This window comes from Tachyglossus aculeatus, chromosome 2, assembly GCF_015852505.1.
Source record: "Tachyglossus aculeatus isolate mTacAcu1 chromosome 2, mTacAcu1.pri, whole genome shotgun sequence".
In the NCBI taxonomy this organism is placed as follows: Eukaryota; Metazoa; Chordata; class Mammalia; order Monotremata; family Tachyglossidae; genus Tachyglossus; species Tachyglossus aculeatus.
The window spans coordinates 6133197-6154306 of record NC_052067.1 but is presented as its reverse complement, the minus strand read 5'-3'; positions in this window follow the sequence as shown (position 1 = coordinate 6154306).

Sequence of the window (21110 nt, the reverse complement as noted above, 5' to 3'; positions counted from 1 at the left end):
CAAGAAGAAAACTAATTGTTAGTTTTCTTTTTATTGCTTTAAAGATACTCCATAAACCACCAAATGGGCAAAATGTAACAGACAGTGTTAGCCCCAGTCACCGAGGATGTGCCTGCTTAGTTTTTAATGAAGTCTTTCTCTATAAATATTTTATTTAGGATGAATAAAGCATTTCAGGCTCCCTGGTATTCTGGGGTAAATCAAAATCAGCGCTCATGAAAAGGTGATTTACATTTTTGTAGATATGATTAATTGGCCTATTAATCAAAGGCAGACCACGGTCAAGGCATAACTATGTTTTCATTCACTTGTAACAGCTAGGAAGTAGTGAGGTAGTTTGCTGACTTTCTCCTCTAACCACGAGTGTTAAATAGAAATAAATGATGTGAATATTTTTCCAGATATCTGTTGCCTAACTAAACTCTCCAAACTGTAAAACTCTTCATTAGAGGGCATAGCTTCTTTCTGCTTGAGCCATGAAATGGTAAGAAACTCCCCCCTTTATGGGCAGGGAATGTGCCAGAGACATTTGATAGACAAATAAAAGGGATCAAATGGCTTTTCACAGAGCTCTCAAAATAGTTGGGACTTTGTCAAATCCAGGCAATACCCAGAGACCTGAAACCCAAGAATATTTCTTTTCAAAACACCACATTGTTGCTTGTTGCAATTCTTTGCAACTCCCTGCCACCACCCCCACCAATCTCATGAATCTTCAAAGCCTCACCACTTCTGATGAATTAATTTATAGGTCAGGTGGGTCAGGGGCAGGTGTGAACTTGAATAATTGATTGAGATCATCTGTTCCTCAGTATTCTTCTGGAAAGTGCTTACCACCTGCTTACCTCAGCGGGAGGTTGGGAAGATTAATGAAATACTCTGATAGATGCATTAGAGAAGCAGCTTGGCCTAATGGATAGAGCAAGGGCCTAAGAGTCAGAAGGACCTGGGTTCTAATCCTGACTCTGCCACTTGTCTGCTGTGTGACCTTGGGCAAGTCCCTTCACTTTTCTGGCCTCAGTTACCTAATCTGTAAAATGTGGAACACGGACTGTGTCCGACTTAACTCAAATCTACCCCAGCACCGAGCATGTAGTAAGTACTTTTCAAATACCATTAAAAAAAGACAAATTCCTGGGAATAATAATAATAATAATAACAATAGTGTTGGCATTTGTTTAAGCACTTACTATATACCAAGCACCGTTCTAAATGCTGGGATAGGTACAAGGTAATCAGGTTGTCCCACTTAGGGCTCGCAGTCTTCATGCCCATTTTACAGATGGGGGAACTGAGGCACAGAGAAGTTGACTTGCCCAAGGTCATACAGCTGACAAGTGGCAAAACTTGGATTAGAACCCATGACCTCTGACTCCCAAGCCCTGGCTCTTTCCACTGAGCCATGCTGCTTCTTGACGACACTAGGCAAACACAGCTCCATCCTATTTTTACCTAATGTGTTATCTACAGAGGTAGATTTTTGTCCTGTATTTGACAATGAGGAGACAACACGATCTCGACTCAGGAGATGCTGTGTCCTAATCCCAGCTCCGCCCTGATCAGCTGTGTGACCTTGGGGAAGCCACTTAACCTCTCTGAGCCTTAGTTTCCTCATTATTACAATGGGGATGAGATCTGTGTGGATTTCCCCCACCCCTATGGCATTGTGAGGAATTAAAGTCTCCCAAGTACTTAGTACAGTACTCTGTACCTACTAAGTGCCTAATAAATGACTGACTGACTAGCAGATAAATAAGCACTTAGTAAACACAATCTTCATTTCGGGTTTTACACTGTTGATATTTGCTGTATTAGGAAGTTATATTGTGAAAATAATTGGACTATTTACACGCTTAAGCATATGTGTGCCAAATAATGGCCAATTAAAATAGATATGAATTCTGGGACTGTATAACCTATTGGATTCAGACCTACATTTCGATGTCTGAATGCACCACTTTGTCTCTCCTCTGACTCCCGGACTTCTATCTCAATTTCCTCACGATAACTGAAGCTCTTTGGCTGACAGGACCGTTTAAATAATGATGTGGGTGGCACTTCTCGAAATGAATTTCTAGAAATTATTTATTTATTTATCAGGTTACCATTTATCACACAGAATAGGAAATCTCAGGATTAAAAATATTTACAAATTCTGAATGCCTTCTCAGGGCAGGAAAAATCGTTAATATATTTGGAGGGTGATTTCATCAAGGAAAATGAATTCCAGCTGACAATCTTGTGAGATGTCAGATGGTTAAGAGCTCTGGGAGATGGTTAAGAGCCCCAATTGTTTTGGTCAGGTGTAGGAGAAAGGAAAGGGTTAAGCATGGATGGTTTATTCTGTGTCAGACCACACTAAAAGGAGATGAATATTTATGAAAACTGCCCCCGGAGAATTAGCAGAGCAATCCTTTTTAAATGCATGCCTTATCCTTTCGGTCAGAAAATGCAAAACCTATAAAACTTTAAAGATCTGCATTACTGTCTCTCTGGGATTAATACACACAGTTTTACTAGTCTTCCTGCAAACATCTATACTAATTTTGCCAGACAAAATACACAGCTGTTTCTACCTTAAGAGGGGGAATTGGGGAGACAAATTTTAAAACAACAAGTTCTGTTTGGTTCTTATAATACCTCTTAAAAACGAAATGACCGGTCTGAAGGTCCACACAGCAACCAAATGTCATTTCCATTTTGTAGAAAATAGTTCTGGAAAAGTACTATTTACATTTCCTAGCATTAAACGTGAAAAGAAGGAAAGAAATATAGTCCTTAAAATGAGCATTAATTTTAATTTCATTTGAAAGAAAATCATTTCTATTAAGGAACTTTTTTAAAAATTAAAAGAAATGGCTGTGATTCCTTATTAGCTAATGTTTGAGCAAATATTCTGTTTAGCTAAAGCATAAACAAAGTATTATACCTCTCTATTCACTGTATTCACAGCTTGGGCGCACACATGTTCATTGAGCTGGAGAAGCTCAAGGAAACAATTAGGTGGTGTTACTATGATTAATGATAGTCAGCAATTATAATACAATATGATATAATCATAAAAATAGCTGTGATATTTGTTAAGCACTTTTACTCTGGACCAAGCACTGTCCAGAGTGCTTGGAGTACTGGAGTAAGGACTGGAGTAGATATAAAACAATCAGAGAGGATGCTGCCCAGTAAAGAGAGGGAGAACAGGTATTTAATTCCCATTTTATAGATGAGGAAAATGAGACATAACAAAGTTATGTGATTTTCCCAAGGTCACATTGTAGGCAGGTGGCAGAGCCAGGATTTTTACTCAGCTTTTCTGACTCCCGGTTTGCGCTCTTCCCATTAGGCCACTTGGCTTTTCCTTTATATAATGCACACCTTACGTGGCATTTTCTTAAAACACATTTTACCAAAAAGGATGCGTTCTCACCTATGACAGAGAGAGGTTCTGAGTCACAACCTCACAGCATATACTCCGATAGAAAAAGCTCGGTTTATCAATCCATCAATCGTATTCACTGAGTGCTTACTGTATGCAGAGGAGTGTACTAAGCTCTTGGGAGAGTATGTCCTCCACGAGGAACTTACAGTCAAGAGTTTAGGAAATAGGTCTGTGAGAAGACCAGTATTCTAAACTAAAGCTTCAAATTTGAGTCCACTTTTTGACCTTTATTCCCACCCTTAAAGATCCTTGGTGAAAGATTACAGTCAGCTCGGTTCTCTCTGATATCTGTTGCTTGGTGGCTCAGGAAAATGGATTTATCTCAGAAGGATAGGAATTTGTCTCCCTCTCAATCAATCAATAGCATTTATTGAGCACTTATTGTGTGCAGAGCACTGTACTAAGCGCTTGGGAAGTACAAGTTGGGATTCTCCCTCACTGGAGAATTGGGCCCCTCCTTCCACATGAGGGAATGTTGGCTTGGCCTGTCTCTGAAAACAAGACACACATATTATATTATTTGTGTTTCCAGATTCATTTTTCATAAATAGGAAATGGAGAAGCAGAAGCACAGATTGGAGCTAAACTGTTGTGTGACTCTTGCGTGACGGCAAGTCATTTGAAACTAAAACAACCGAGTCAAATCTAATTTTCCCAGAGCAAGACTGAAAAATTGAAGCCAACTGACCCACCACATTTGTTCTGTCTTTTACGAGGGATAATTTTGAGTCTGCACCAATTTCTAGCATCTCCTAGGATTTTCACTTTTAGACTCTGTCTTTAGTTGATTTTGTTGATTTCAATCCATCCATGGCATTTATTGAGTACTTACTCTGTGCAAAGCACTCGACTAAGTGTTTGGGAAAGTACAAGAGTTAGTAGAACTGTTCCCTGCTCGCAAGGAGCTTACAGTGTAGAGAAAGGGCTTACAATCTTAAGAACTGTGAGTTTTGTATGGTGTCTGTCCTTTAAAACCAATCATTTCACTAGTTCCTACTCAGAGAATCTTAGGGGAGCAATTTTTAAGTCTTTCAGTCATGCACTTGGATAGAGCGTGGCTCAGTGGAAAGAGTGTGGGCTTGGGAGTCAGAGGACATGAGTTCTAATCCTGGCTCTGCCACTTATCAGCTATGTGACTTTGGACAGGTCAAAACTTCTCTGCGCCTCAGTTACCTCATTTTTAAAATGGGGATTAAGATCGTGAGCCCCATGTGGGACAACCTGATTACCTTGTATCTCCCCCAGCATTTAGAACAGTGCTTGGAACTTAGTAAGCACTTATTAAATACCAAAATTTTGTTGTTATTATTATTACTATTATATGCACTTTTATTCACTCCTCCCCCAGCTCCATAGCACTTATGTCCAGATCCATAATTTATTTATTTATAGTAATATCTGTCCCCTTCTAGACTGTCAGTTGTGGCTGGGGAATGTGTCTACGAACTCCAGAATATTGTTCTCTCCCAAATGCTTAGTACAGTAGTCTGCACATAGGAAGTGCTTAATAAATATGACCGATTGGTTGGTACTTCTCGAGGGTTTACTGTGGGCAGAGTACCATACTAAGCACTTGGGAGAGTAGACATGTTCCCTGCTTACAGTCTAGAGGAGGAGATAGACATTCAGATAAATTAATTAATTACCAATATGTATATAAGGGCTGTGGAGCTGTGGATAGGGATTGTCTCTCTTTATTGCTGAATTGTACTTTCAAGCACTTAGTACAGTGCTCTGCACACAGTAAGTGCTCAATAAATACAGCTGAATGAATGAATGAGGGTGAAGTATATACCAAAGGAAATAAATGCAAGTGCAATCTCAGGATTGATTGTACACCTATTTTGTGCAAAGCAAAGTACTAAACGCTAGGGAAAACAATACTGTAAAAATACGATGGCATTTATTAAGCGCTTACTGTGTGCAAAGCACTGTACTAAGCGCTGGGGAGGTTACAAGGTGATCAGGTTGTCCCATGGCGGGGGGGGGGGGGGGGGGGGGCTCACAGTCTTAATCCCCATTTTACAGACGTGGTAACTGAGGCTCAGAGAAGTAAAGTGACTTGCCCAAAGTCACACAGCTGACAATTGGTGGAAGCCCTCAAGAACTTGAAAATATAGCAGAGGAGTTTCCCATCAAGTGGTAAAGGTTCTATCCTTGTTCGTAGGATTTTATGACAGCAGTTGCCAGATTTTCCTGGTACCCCAAAGTTAATAGAAAGCACCTATTAAAGAATTCTACCCTGTGAGCTCATTGTGGATAGGGATTGTCTCTCTTTATTGCTGTATTGCACTTTTTCAAGAGCTAAGTACAGTATTCTGCACACAGTAAGTGCTCAATAAATACAACTGAATGAAGGAATGAACTGTTTAATTACCTGATGTATGGCAAATTCCAAAAATGTTTAAGCATCTCCTTTAGTTAGGAGTCCATAGTTAGTCATAGTTAGAAGTAAGAGTGCTATCTCCAGTGTACGCTCTTATTGCAGTGCTCCACACAGACTAAATGCTCCAATAAATAGTTCTGATTGAGGGATTATTTATTGAATGCCCTATGGATGCAGCACACTGAAGCAGTGCGTTCTAGTGGAAAGATCACAGGCCTGGGAGTCGGAGGAGTTGGGTTCTAATTCTGGCTCAGCCATGGGTCTGCTGTGTGAACTTGGGCAAGTCATTACAGAAGCAGTGTGGCTCAATGGAAAGAGCCCGGGCTTTGGAGTCAGAGGTCATGGGTTCAAATCCCGGCTCCTCCAATTGTCAGCTGTGTGACTTTGGACAGGTCACTTCACTTCTCTGTGCCTCAGCTCCCTCATCTGTAAAATGGGGATTAAGACTGTGAGCCCCCCGGGGGGACAACCTGATCACCTTGTAACCTCCCCAGTGCTTAGAACAGTGCTTTGCACATAGTAAGCGCTTAACAAATGACATTATTATTATTATTATTTCACTTCTCTGGGCCTTAGTCACCTCATCTGTAAAATGGGGATTAAGAATGTGAGCCCTATGTGGGACAAGGACTGTGTCCAACCTGTTTATTTTGTATCAATCAAGCAATTAGTACAGTGCCTTGGATGTAGTAAGCACTTAACAAATGCCATAAAAAACAAAACAAAAAAAAAGCACTGGCCTGGGAGTTAGAGGATCTGGGTTCTAGTCCCAGTTCTACCACTTCTCCTGTGTGACCTTGGGCAAGTCACTTAACTTACCTACACCTCAGTTTCCTCATCTGCAAAATGGGGATTCAGTGACTGTTCTCTCTCCTACTTAGACTGTAAGCCCTACAATGGGCTGTGATTATCTTGTATCTACCCCAGTGCTTAGAACAGTGTTTGGCACATATTAAGTGCTTAACAAATACTATTGTTATTATTATTAATAATGATAAGCACTTGGGGAAGGACAACAGAAACTTGAGATCTGTTCTCTTCCAACAAAAAACTTGTACTCTGGTTTGGCTTTGTCTGAATTCCAGTGCTTTCATGGAAGACTCCTTAAAGAAAGGTACTTTACCCACCTCTAGGAGAGCCCCAAATCAAGCCCTGTGACTCAGAATCTAACTGTAAAAATAATAATTTTTTACAAAATCAATAGAAGCTAGCCTTCCTTTGCATACATCTGAAGCAGGCAGAGATTGTAGGAAGTCACTGTAGAATTACGGTGTATTCTTAGAGATTAGCTTGGCATTGGGAATGCATTTTATCCATCCGGCACGAAGGTCTGGCTTTATTTAACGGTAAGCCCATCTGATGACACGTTTAAATACCGCGGAGTCCGGGGACTCATTTGGAGACTTATTCATTTGCAGTCAGTAGTGATAATGGATGGGATTTTGTTCACAGCGGCCTGGCAAACAGTGACCTTAGCAGAGAGCGTGGCATCAATTAAAGGTAGGACATCAGCTGCCTCCATTACCCAGTACCCTCAAGGGAAACACCACTCTGAAGGCCAAAGCTAATCTACTTTACTAATCTCTTTCTCCTCCCTGTTCCCCAGAGGTTATGTAATGAGCAGAGAAAATTTTCTCCAGGGGTGTTGGAATTAAGCGCCAAGCTAATTCAACAAAATCGGAGCTATGTGTTTTCCCGTGTTTTATCATTCATGCTCTAAATGCGGTTTTAATCGATCAGTGAATCAGAGCACTTTATTAAGCGCTTGGGAAAATACGGTACAATAGTTTGTAGATACAATCCCTGCCTCCAAAGAGTTTGCAGTCTAGAGGTGAGGGCTTTAAGCGCACAAAAGCTCAATTTGTCAACTGTGTGTCTTCCCCTTGGGGATATCAGTTTGCAAAGCAATGTGGCCTTGTGGCTAGCACACGGGCCTGGAAGCAGAAGGACCCGGGTTCTAATCCTGACTCTGCCACTTGTCTGCTGTTTGACCTTTGTCTGGTCACTTTCCGTCTCAGTCCCTGAATTCCCTCATCTGTAAAACGGGGATTTAGACTGTGAACCCCATGTGGGACTCAGACTGTGTCCAATCTGATTAACTTGTATCCATCCCAGCGTTTAGTACAGTGCCTGGCACATAGTAAGTGCTTAACAAATGCCAAAAAAAAAAAGTCGTTGGATTGTAAAATCTGGTTGCCAATAAATTAAACTGTAAGATCTTTGAGGGAATACATAATAACAATAATAATAATAATTGTGGTATTTGTTTAGCCTTTACTATGTGCCAAGCACTGAACTAAGCGCTTCTATCTAAGCACTATGCTAAGCACTGCTGTAGGTACAAGATAATCGGGTTGGGCACAGTCCCTGTCCCACAGAGGACTCACAGCCTTAATCACCATTTTACATATGAGGGAACAGAGGCACAGAGAAGTTAAGTGGTTTTCCAGGGGTCACACAGTAGAGAAGCGGCGGAGCAGATTTAGAACCCTTGACTTTCTCTTCTGACTCTGATAATACTCTCTTCTGATAATATTATAATTATTTATTATAATAAATAATTTCAAGATGTGTACATAAGTGCTGTGGGGTTGGGACGAATATTAAATTAAATAAATGTCCAAAAATAATGATCTCTGACCTCTCCCTCATTCTGCATCACCTCCCTCTCTGCCTCTCTCACCTAAGCTTCGGTCATTCGGGGAAGACCCCAATGTAGACCCTTGGTGAGGATTTAGGGAATAGAAACTGGGGTCACCATCCCCATAACTCCCTTAGTTCAGTGCTTGGCACATAGTAAATGCTAAACAAATATCACAATTATTATTATCATTATTGTTATTATGTATTCCTTCAAAGATCTTACAGTTTAATTTATTGGCAACCAGAGTTTACAATCCAACAACTTCTTTTTATGGCATTTGTTAAGCACTTACTATGTGCCAGGCACTGTACTAAGCACTGGGGTGGATACCTCCTCTAGACTGTAAGCTAATTATGGATAGAGCACAGGCCTGGGAATCAGAAAAGAAGGTCAAGGGTTCTAAATCTGCTCCGCCGCTTGTCTGCTGTGTGACCCTGGGAAAATCACTAAACTTCTCTGTGCTTCTGTTCCCTCATATGTAAAATGGTGATTAAGGCTGTGAGTCCTCTGTGGGACAGGGACTGTGCCCAACCAGATTATCTTGTACCTACAGTAGTGCTTAGCATAGTGCCTGGCACATAGTAAGCACTTAACAAAATGCCACTATTATTATTATTATTATTATTATTATTATTATTATTATTATTATTATTATTATTATTATTATGGAACATGTCTGCTAATTCTACCATACTCTCCTACTCTCCTAAGCTCTTAGTACAGTGTTCTGCGCATAGTAAGTCCTCGATAAATACCACGGATGGATTGACTTGTACATATCTATTCTATTTATTTTATTTTGTTAATATGTTTGGTTTTATTCTCTGTCTCCCCCTTCTAGACTGTGAGCCCACTGTTGGGTAGGGACTGTCTCTATATGTTGCCAACTTGTACTTCCCAAGCGCTTAGTACAGTGCTCTGCACACAGTAAGTGCTCAATAAATTCGATTGATTGATTGACTGATTGATTGATCTGACTAAGACCAAGTCCTGCAGAGCTGAAAATGAATAGAGAGGGTGCAGAAAAGTGTGGGGTGATGTGAGTGGAAGAGTGTGTGTTATTGTGTTGAGGTGTGTGGGGGGGGTGACACAAGTGCATTTAAGTGGAGAATAATTGGAAGACAAAAGAGTCTGTCATGAATTTCTCCCACCTCGCGCATCATTACCTTGCCATGAATATTTAGAGGAAACTAAGTGCTTACTAAGTAGCATTATTAATAATGAATGATAACGTATTTCAACTTCAGAAGGGGGATATTGGCCATCAAGGCAAATCAATGAGTCAGACCCGCTGAGTTACTATTGATAGCCGTCTGCAGCAAAGATGTTATCAATCGATCAGTGGTTCTTATTGAGCGCTTACTGTGTGCTCGGTAGAGTACAATCCATTCTAGTAGGTAAGCACATTCCCTGCCCACAATGAGCTCACAGTCTAGAGGAGAAGGACAGCTGAACTCTTCCATGTGGTTAATACAATAGGGACTCAAGAAATACTACTTCTCCTACTAAACTTAGTAAGAGTCCCCAGAGTTGGGGGAAAAGAGGGGTTTTTGGTCAATGTATTTCCAAGAAGAAACTGCATGTAAATTCCTGCATAGAGGAAGTTCTAAAAGCCTCATAGGTGCGATTTCCTTTAACGCAACATATGTTCAAATTGCCTATTACATATGTGCAAACACTTAATGTTTGTGCACATAATCCCCTCTGCGTGATTTCCAGGATGTTGTTACAAATTCAGTTACCTCAAAAATGTTTGAAAACTCCATAAAATCAAGAGAAATGGACCACGAATGAACTTGCTCTACAACCTCTCTGTGAGAGAGAAAGAAAAAGAGAGAACAGCATGGTGCTACATAAACTCAAACTATATGGTCAGGGAATGTGTCTACCAACTCTTTTATACCATACCATAAGAGAAGCAACGTGGCTTAATGGAAAGAGGCCGGGCTTGGGAGCCAGAGGTCATGGGTTCTAATCCCGGCTCCACCACTTGTCAGCTGTGTGACTTTGGGCAAGTCACTTAACTTCTCTGTGCCTCAGTTGTCCTATCTGTAAAATGGGGATTAAGACCTTGAGCCCCACGTGGGACAACCTGATCACCTTGTATCCCCCCCAGCACTTAGAACAATGCTTTGCCCATAGTAAGCGCTTAACAAATACCATTATTATTATACTCTCCCAAGCACTTAGTACAGTGCTCTGCACAGAGTACGCATTCAATAAGTACTATTTTTTTCATCGTATTTAAGCACTTACTACATGCCAGGCACCGTACTAAGCACTGAGGTAGTTACAAGTCAATCAGATTGGACACAGTCTGAGTCCCTCATGGGGTTCACAGTCTTAATCCCTGTTTTATAGATGAGGGAACTCAGGCACTGAGAAGGAAAGTGACCAGACAAAGGTCAAACAGCAGACAAGTGGCAGAGTCAGGATTAGAACCCGGGTCCTTCTGCTTCCAGGCCCATGCGCTAGCCACAAGGCCACACTGCTTTGCAAACTGTTATCCCCAAGGGGAAGACAAACAGTTGACAAATTGAGCTTTTTTGTGCTTAAAGCCCTAAACCTCACCTCTAGACTGTAAACTCTTTGGAGGCAGGGATTGATAATCAGGTTGGACAGTCCCTGTCCCACACTGGGCTCAAAGTCTTAATGAGGGAACTGAGGCCCAGAGAAGTCGCTCAAATTCATTCATTCATTCAATCGTATTTATTGAGTGCTTACTGTGTGCAGAGCACTGTACTAAGCGCTTGGGAAGTACAAGTCGGCAACACATAGAGACGGTCCCTACCCAACAGCGGGCTCACAGTCTAGAAGGCAAATGGCAAGTGCAGCGTGGCTCAGTGGAAAGAACATGGGCTTTGGAATCAGAGGTCATGGGTTCAAATCCCAGCTCTATCAATTGTCAGCTGTGTGACTTTGGGCAAGTCACTTCACTTCTCTGGGCCTCAGTCACCTCATCTGTAAAATGGGGATGAAGACGGTGAGCCCCCCGTGGGACAACCTGATCACCTTGTAACCTCTCCAGCACTTACAACAGTGCTTTGCACATAGTAAGCACTTAATAAATGCCATCATTATTATTATTATTAAGTGGCAGAGACGGGATTAGAACCCAGGTCTTCTGCCTCTCAGGCCTGTGCTTTCTTCACCGGGCCACGCTGCTACCTCATTCCCCCTTCTAGACTGTGAGCCCACTGTTGGGTAGGGACCATCTCTATATGTTGCCAATTTGTACTTCCCAAGCACTTAGTTCAGTGCTCTGCACACAGTAAGCGCTCAATAAATATGATTGAATGAATGAATTGCCATCATATTCCTCTCCCGCTTCCTCTCTCCAGCTTCGTTAGCCACGGTGGCCGCTGTTACCAGCACGTTTGTCACAGTGTGAGCTCGGGCTCTCAGGAAGCAACAATCCTGACATGGCCAGAGCAGGGTCTGAACGCTTCACGGCCTTTGCCGAGAGTCCGAGTCCGGCCATTCTCCACCAAAGCCGTAAGCCGTCAGGGAGGATGGCCAAGGGGTGAGCTGAGAGGCCCATCCATAGCCACCGCCACACCCCATCTACTACTTCCACCCAGAAGCCCTGGTCCCATCTTCCCTTCCCCAAATCCTCCTCTCTGTCTGGGCAAGGAATAATCTCAGTACAGTGCTCTGCACACAGTAAGCGCTCAATAAATACGATTGAATAATTACGGTATTTGCTAAGCATGTACTATGTGACACTGTTCTAAGCGCTGAGGTAGATACAAGATAATCAGGTTGGACACAGTCCCTGTCCCACATGGGGCTCACAGTCTTCATCCCCATTTTTCAGTTAATAATGATGATAATAATAATGATGCTATTTGTTAAGCACTTACTATGTGCAAAGCACTGTTCTAAGTGCTGGGGAAATTACAAGGTGATCAGGTTGTCCCCGGGCATGGGGGGTCACAGTTTTAATCCCCATTTTACAGATGAGATAACTGAGGCACAGAGAAGTTAAGTGACCTGCCTGAAGTCACCCAGCTGACAGTTGGAAGAGCCAGGATTTGAACCCATGACCTCTGACTCCAAAGCCCGTGCTCTTTCCACTGAGCCATGCTGCTTCTCCAAGGTAAGGTAACTGAGAGACGGAGAAGTGAAGGGACTTGCCCAGTATCACAGGGCAGAAGTGTGGCAAAGTTGGTAATAATAATAATAATAATAGCATTTGTTAAGTGCTTACTGTGTGCAGAGCACTGTTCTAAGCACTAGGGGAATACAAGGTGATCAAGTTGTCCCATATAATAATAATAATAATGGCATTTGTTAAGTGCTTACTATGTGCAAAGCACTGGGGAGGGGAAACAAGGTAATGAGGTTGTCCCATATGGGGCTCACAGTCTTAATCCCCATTTTACAGATGAGGTAACTGAGGCTCAGAGAAGTTAAGTGACTTACCCAAGGTCACACAGCAGACATGTGGCGGAGCCAGGATTCGAACCTATGATCTCCGACTCCAAAGCCCGAGCTCTTTCCACTGAGCCACGCTGCTTCTCACATGGGGCTCACAGTCTTAATCCCCATTTTACAGATGAGGTAACTGAGGCGCAGAGAAGTTAAGTGACTTGCCCAAGGTCACCCAGCAGACATGTGGCGGAGCCAGGATTCGAACCCATGACTTCTGACTCCAAAGCCCGGGCTCTTTCCACTGAGCCACGCTGCTTCTCTCTAGAACCCACATCCTCTGACTTCTAAGTCTGTGCTCTTTCTGGTAGGCCAGGCAGCTTCTGATATTCTGATATATTGTTATATTGTAACCTCCCAAGTGCTTAATACAGTGCTCTGCACACAGAAAGCGCTCAGTAAATACAATTGAATGATCGACTAACTGACTGCTCGCTCTTTTATCTTCTCCCCACACACCCGCTCCCCTCCTCTTTTCTCTCCTTCTGAGAAGCAGCGTGGCTGAGTGAAAACAGCACAGGCGTGGGAGTTAGAAGACCTGGGTTCTAATCCTGCCTCCAACACTTGTCTGCTGGGTGACCTTGAGCAAGTCCTGGGCGTCAGGTAGCTCATCTGTAAAATGGGGATAAAGACCGTGAGCCCCATATGGGACAGATGCTCTGTCTTGATTATCTTGTATCTAGACTACAAGCTTATTATGGGCGGGGAACGTGTCTGCTAATTCTGCTGCATTGCACTCTCCTGAGTCATCATCATCAATCGTATTTATTGAGCGCTTACTGTGTGCAGAGCACTGTACTAAGCGCTTGGGAAGTACAAGTTGGCAACATATAGAGACAGTCCTTAGTACAGCGTTCTGCACATAGTAAGCATTCAGTAAATACCATTCATTTTTTGATTGATCTACTCCAGAACTTAGAAAAGTGATTGACATAGTAAGTACTTAGCAAATGATAGCAGCGTGGCTCAGGGGAAAGAGCCTGGGCTTTGGAGTCAGAGGTCAATCAATCAATCAATCGTATTTATTGAGCGCTTACTGTGTGCAGAGCACTGTATTAAGCGCTTGGGAAGTACAAGTTGGCAACATATAGAGACAGTCCCTACCCAACAGTGGGCTCACAGTCTAAAAGGTCATGGGTTCAAAGCCCGGCTCCGCCAATTGTCAGCTGTGTGACTTTGGGCAAGTCACTTAACTTCTCTGAGCCTCAGTTACCTCATCTGGAAAATGGGGATTAAGACTGTGAGCCCCCCGTGAGACAACCTGATCACCTTGTAACTTCCCCAGCTCTTAGAACAGTGCTTTGCACATGGTAAGCGCTTAATAAATGCTATCATTATTATTATTATAATTATGATTATTATGTCCTTCCCCTTCTCTCCTAACCCATTATCTCCTTTCATCTCTTCCATTTTTTTCTCATCCTCCTTTCCTCCTCTTCCCGGTTCTCCCACCACCAGCCCCTTCTCTATTCCCTCACCTCCCACCCACTGTGGATGAGCCTGTGGTTGGGTAGAGATTGCCTCTATTTGTTGCCAAATTGTACTTTCCAAGCCCTTAGTACAGTGCTGTGAACACAGTAAGCGCTCAATAAATATGGTCAAATGAATGAATGAATCTAAAGATGCTGCCTCTCTCAAGCATGAGAGAAGAAGTGTGGGCTAGTGGCTAGAGCCCAGTCCTGGGAGTCGGAAGGACCTGGGTTCTAATCCCAGCTCTGCCACTTGTCTGCTGTGTGACCCTGGGCAAGTCACTTCACTTCTCTGGGCCTCAGTTCCCTCATCTGAAAAATGGGGAGCAAGACTGTGAGGCCCGTATGGGACAGGGGTTGTGTCCAACCTGACAGATTTGTACCTGCCCCAGTGCTTAGTACAAAACCTGGCAGACAGTAAGCGCTTAACAAATATCACAAGTATTGTTATTATTTTTATTATTAAAGTGACTACAGATTCCTGTCTCTTCACCTACTGCATCAGTGAATGATACACATTGCTTTGCTCCATAAAATCTCTCCCCATGAATCAATCCATAAGTGCTTTGTACAGCGCTCTGCACACCGTAAGCACTCAATAAATACAACTGAATGAATGAATTTATTGAGCTCCTACTGTGTGTAAAGCACTCTACTGAGTGCTTGGGAGAGTCGGTAGATATAATCCCTGCCCTCAAAAAGGTTACAGTCAAGAGGAAGCGCCATGTGATTTTATCAGTTGTTCATGCTTACGTACTCATATTCCCTTTCCTTTCCTGGTTCCCGGTCAGTTCCTGAGGAAAAAACCAAAAATGCATTTCTTCCTATGCAAATGACCCAGCAGGCCCTTCTCCGATAGAAATAACAGCAATAAAAGAAACAAAATTCAAACACCTTTTTTGGGATTTACATCCAGAACGGAACACCGTACAATTCCTCAAGAACTCACTAATCATGGTCTATTTCATTTGACTCATCTCTGGCCAAGGGTATTGAATGGATCGGTAATGAACTTGATTGCAGGCTAAAATGCCATAATTTCTGGCCTCACCCCTGAAGCTTATTATGCAGTCATTTTGGTACTCATCTTTCACGTCCAAGCACTGTTCAGAATCCCCAGGGTGCGTAATATCATATTTGCACTTGGTTGAACCACTGGTTACCAAAAAAAAAAAAAAGATATAAAAAGGCAGTCAAGAAAGCCAAGCTTCTTTGCTAGAAATCTCTATGCTACATGTTAGGGACATGACTCATAAAAGACCTGTCTTGCAGAACAAATATTGTATCCATCTTCAAAGTAAATGGCACCTATGAAACCTGAGAGAGCGCTTTTCTCTTCTCGTGGCATTGGTTCAGAATTACCAGACGGATCCAATTAGTTATAAAAATAGCTCGTGAAAAATTAGAAGGGTAACAAAACAAAATAACATCCAATTCACTGGCTCTCCCGGGCCGGGACTGACTCTCGAGATGACTGAAACAAGAAAACACTCAAGGTTAGGTTCCAAAGTCAGATTCACATTCTGCAAGGGAAAAGGAGAATTTGGGTGGGAGGATTCCAAAGTCAGATTCACATTCTGTAAGGGAAAAGGAAACTTTGGGTAGGAGGAGAACTATTCATAATGAACATATTTCGTATTGAAGGAATGAATGTCCATCTGTCTCCTCACCACCTCGTTGAAGATCAGGTCCACATCTCCAAGGAACTTTGGATTAGAACATAAGTAGAGTTTACCTTTATAATTGAGTGCTTACTCTTTCATTTGTTCATTCATTCATTCAATCATATTTACTGAGCTTCTATTCATTCATTCAATCGTATTTATTGAGCGCTTACTGTGTGCAGAGCACTATACTAAGCGCTTGGGAAGTACAAGTTGGCAACATATAGAGACGGTCCCTACCCAACAGCAGGCTCATTTTTACTGTGCGTAGAGCACTGTACTAAGCACTTGGGTGAGTACAAGAGAAGCAGCGTGGCTCAGTGGAAAGAGCACTGGCTTGGGAGTCAGGTCATGGGTTCAAATCCCGGATCCGCCACTTGTCAGCTGTGTGACTTTGGGCAAATCACTTAACTTCTCTATGCCTCAGTTCCCTTATCTGTAAAATAGGGATTAAGACTGTGAGCCCCACAGGGGACAACCTGATCACCTTGTATCCTCCCCAGCGCTTAGAACAGTGCTTTGCACATAGTAAATGCTTAACAAATGCCATCATTATTATTATTATTATAATAAAGCAATAAAAAGACACCTTCCCTGTTCATAACGTGCTTACAGTCTAGAGCACTGTACTTGTAAGAGTACAGTAAAGTTCTGTGTCACTCTTGCATTTGTATTTTCACCCTTTACTCACCCCTCCCTCATCCCAACAAAACTTATGTCCATATCTGTAATTTACTCTATATTAATTATAAGTAATTTATAAATTCATATTAGTAAATTTAATTTATAATAGTGTCTGTCTCCCCCTCTGGACTGCAAGCTCACTGTGGGCAAGGAAACATGTCTGCCAACTGTTACATTGTACTCTCTCAAGTGATGATAATGATGGCATTTGTTAAGCGCTTACTATGTGCAAAGCACCGTTCTAAGTGCTGGGGGGCTACAGGTTATCAGGTTGTCCCACATGGGGCTCACAGTCTTCATCCCCATTTGACAGATGAGGGAACTGAGGCTCAGAGAAGTTAAGTGACTTGTCCAAGGTCACACAGCAGACGTGGCGGAGCCGGGATTCATTCATTCATTCAATTCATTCAATCGTATTCATTGAGCGCTTACTGTGTGCAGAGCTCTGTACTAAGCACTTGGGAAGTACAAGTTGGCCATGACCTCTGACTCCAAAGCCCGGGTTCTTTCCACTGAGCCATGCTGCTTAGTACAGTGTCCTGCATGCAGTAAGCATTCAATCAATACAACCGATGAATTGACCAATTGAGTTAGTACACACGATCCCTACTCGGGAAGGAGCTTACAGTCTAGTAGAGGAGATGGATACTAAAATATGGCAGAGTGGATACAGCATGGACTTCGGAGTCAGAAGGTCTGGCTTACTAAATATAGCTTGGTGGAAAGAGTCCGGACTTGGGAGTCAGAGGTTGTGGGTTCTAATCCTGGCTCCACCACCTGTCAGCTGTGTGACACTGGGGCAAGTCACTTAACTTCTCTGGGCCTCATGTCAGAAAAGCAGCAGGGCACAGTGGATAGAACACGGGTCCGGGAGTCGGAAGGTCATGGGTTCTAATCCCGACACTGCCACTTTCATTCAATCATATTTATTGAGCGCTTACTATGTGCAGAGCACTGGACTAAGCACTTGGGAAGTATAAATTGGCAACATATAGAGACGGTCCCTACCCAACAGCGGGCTCACAGTCTAGAAGGGGGAGACAGACAACAAAACAAAACATATTAACAAAATAAAATAAATAGAATAAATATGTACAAGTAAAATAAATAAATAGAGTAGTAAATATGTACATACATATATACAGGTGCTGTGGGGAGGGGAAGGAGGTAGGGCGAGGGGGATGGGGAGAGGAAGGAGGGGGCTCAGTCTGGGAAGGCCTCCTGGAGGAGGTGAGCTCTCAGTAGGGCTTTGAAGGGAGCCACTTGTCTGCCGTGTGATCTTGGGCAAGTCACTTCACTCCTCTGGGCCTCGGTTACCTCATCTGCAAATTGGGGATTGAGACTTTGAGCCCCACATGGGACAGGGATTATGTCCAACCTGATTTGCTTGTATCTACTCCAGTGCCTGGCACATAGTAAGCGCTTAACAAATATCATAATTATTCTTACCTCATCTGTAAAATGGGGATGAAGACTGTGAGCTCCACAAGGGGCAACCTAGTAACCTTCTATCTACCTCAATGCTTAGAACAGGGCTTGAAGCAGTGTGGCTCAGTAGAAAGAGCACGGGCTTTGGAGTCAGAGGCCGTGGGTTCAAATCCCGGCTCTGTCACTTGTCAGCTGTGTGACTTTGGGCAAGTCACTTCACTTCTCTGGGCCTCAGTTCCCTCATCTGTAAAATGGGGATGAAGACTGTAAGCCCCTCATGGGACAACCTGATTACCTTGTATCTACCCCAATGCTTAGAACAGTGCTTTGCACATAGTAAGCACTTAACAAATACCAACATTATTATTATTATCATAGTAAACACTTAGCAAATACCATCATTATTATTATTATTATTATTATTATTATTATTATTAATATTATTATAACTACCTCAATCAGGTGATTGTTCTTCAAGAGACCAGTAAGGGGAGCTACATACTTGAACTTCGACTATTTCTGGCAGATTCCCGCTTCCCCAGTGTCTGAAGAACCAGTCCGCAAACGCAGGACACCATGATGGGGATGTAGGGAATGGGATGGGAAAGGAACAGCAATAACAACAACAACAAAAAGTCAGGCTTTTCATTCATTCAATTGCATTCATTAATAATAATAATGATGATGGCATTTATTAAGTGCTTACTATGTGCAAAGCACTGTCCTAAGCACTGGGGAGGTTACAAGGTGATCAAGTTGCCCCACAGTCTTCATCCCCATTTTACAGATGAGGGAACTGAGGCACAGAAGTTAAGTGACTTGCCCAAAGTCACACAGCTGACAAGTGGCGGAGCCGGAATTTGAACCCATGACCCCCAACTCCAAAGTCCTGGCTCTTTTCCACTGAGCCATGCTGCTTCTCAGGGCACTGTACTAAGCACTTGTAAAGTACAGTTTGGCAACAGATAGAGACAAGCCCTACACAACAACGGGCTCACAGTCACCACAGCAAGGAAAGAAGGTACGACTCAGTTCGTTTAATTTGTTAATTTACCTGCAATTTCTGGTTGCATGTCTTGCTATTTCTCTCCTTTCACTCCTGCCTCACCTCAGATACAAGTTCACTACACACCCACTTCTCCAAAAACATGGTATCGTGTTCTTGCAGAGCCCACGCTAAGGACGTTTTAGGCTATGCAATGTGGCCTAGCTGATAGAACACGGGTCTGGGATTCAGAGGACCTGGGTTCTAATGCTGGCTCTGCCACTTGTCATCTGGGTGACCTTGAGCAAGTCGCTTCACTTCTCTGGGCCTCAGTTACCACATCTGTTCATTCATTCATTCATTCAATCGTATTTATTGAGCGCTTCCTGTGTGCAGAGCACTGTACTAAGCGCTTGGGAAGTCCAAGTTGGCAACATCTAGAGACGGTCCCTACCCAACAGCGGGCTCACAGTCTAGAAGGGGGAAGACAGACAGCAAAACAAGATATATTAACAAAATGAAATAAATAGAATAAGTATGTACAAATAAGATAAATAAATAGAGTAATAAATACATACAAAATGGGGATTAAGATTGAAAGCCCGTTGTTGGGTAGGGACTGTCTCTCTATGTTGCTGACTTGTACTTCCCAAGCAGTTAGTACAATGTTCTGCACACATTAAGCGCTCAGTATGATTGAATGAATGAATAAATGAATGACTGTGAGCCCCATGTGAGACGGGGATTGGGTCCAGCGCTTACTATTGTGCCGGACACATAGTAAATGTTTAAGAAATACTGTTAAAAAAACACAAATGCCACCATTATCATTTAATATTACTATTATCATTATCAGTAATAATGTGAATAGTAATAATAATAATGATAAGGTGCGATCCTTTAGTCCCAGGATTGTCCTGTCGGAGGATTCATTCATTCATTAAATAGTATTTATTGAGCACTTACTGTGTGCAGAGCACTGCATTAAGCACTTGGGAGAGTACAGTAGAACAATAGGCACATTCCCTGCCCACAACTAGCTTACGGTCTAGTACTCTTCTCTCCCAGCAGTAAAGGACTGATCTTTTTTCCCTGGCAATTGTGAAATCGGATTTTGCTGAATTTGTGTTGTTATACCTCTCCCCAATATGCCCTCCTTTAAGAATGTGAGTCCCTGAGGGCAGTGCCTGAATTAATATCCTTGCCTCTTTCCCCAGTGCTTAGCTCAGTCCTTCATGTGTTATAAGACTTTTAATGGATGTCATAATTAAAGATAAAATTATGGCCCGAGTTTCTTAAAGAACAAACCTGAGGATCAGGAAGTAATCCAGGCCCTTTTTAAAAATTATAATTCTAATGTGTAAGTGCTAGGCTCTGTACTAAGCAAGGGGATAGAAACAAGTAAATCAAAGCAGACACAGTCTCTGTCCCACACGGGACTCACACTCTGAGTAGGAGAACAGGAATTGATTCTCTATTTTTCAAATGTGACACTTCACACATTAAACATAACGACATTAGCAGCGTGGCTCATTGGAAAGAGCACGGGCTTTGGAGTCAGAGGTCAGGGGTTCAAATCCCGGCTCCACCAACTGTCAGCTGTGTGACTTTGGGCAAGTCATTCAACTTCTCTGTGCCTCAGTTACCGCATCTGTAAAATGAGGATTAAGACTGTGAGTCCCCCGTGGGACAACCTGATCACCTTGTAACCTCCCTAGCGCTTAGAACAGTGCTTTTCTCATAGTAAGTGCTTAATAAATGCCATCATTATTATGATTATTATAACAAGGGACCACTATTTTGTGTGTACAATGGGGCGGGGACTCTGGCCTTTTCAGCTGCATACACAATTACAGGTGATTTTCACTCAGTGGTGTCTTCAAATACATGGGACAAAACTCTATAAGTGTGTGTGCGCGCTATAAGTTATGACCATAAGCAAGTGCGTGTAATTCATACAATTTCCTTCCATTTCAAAGTTCT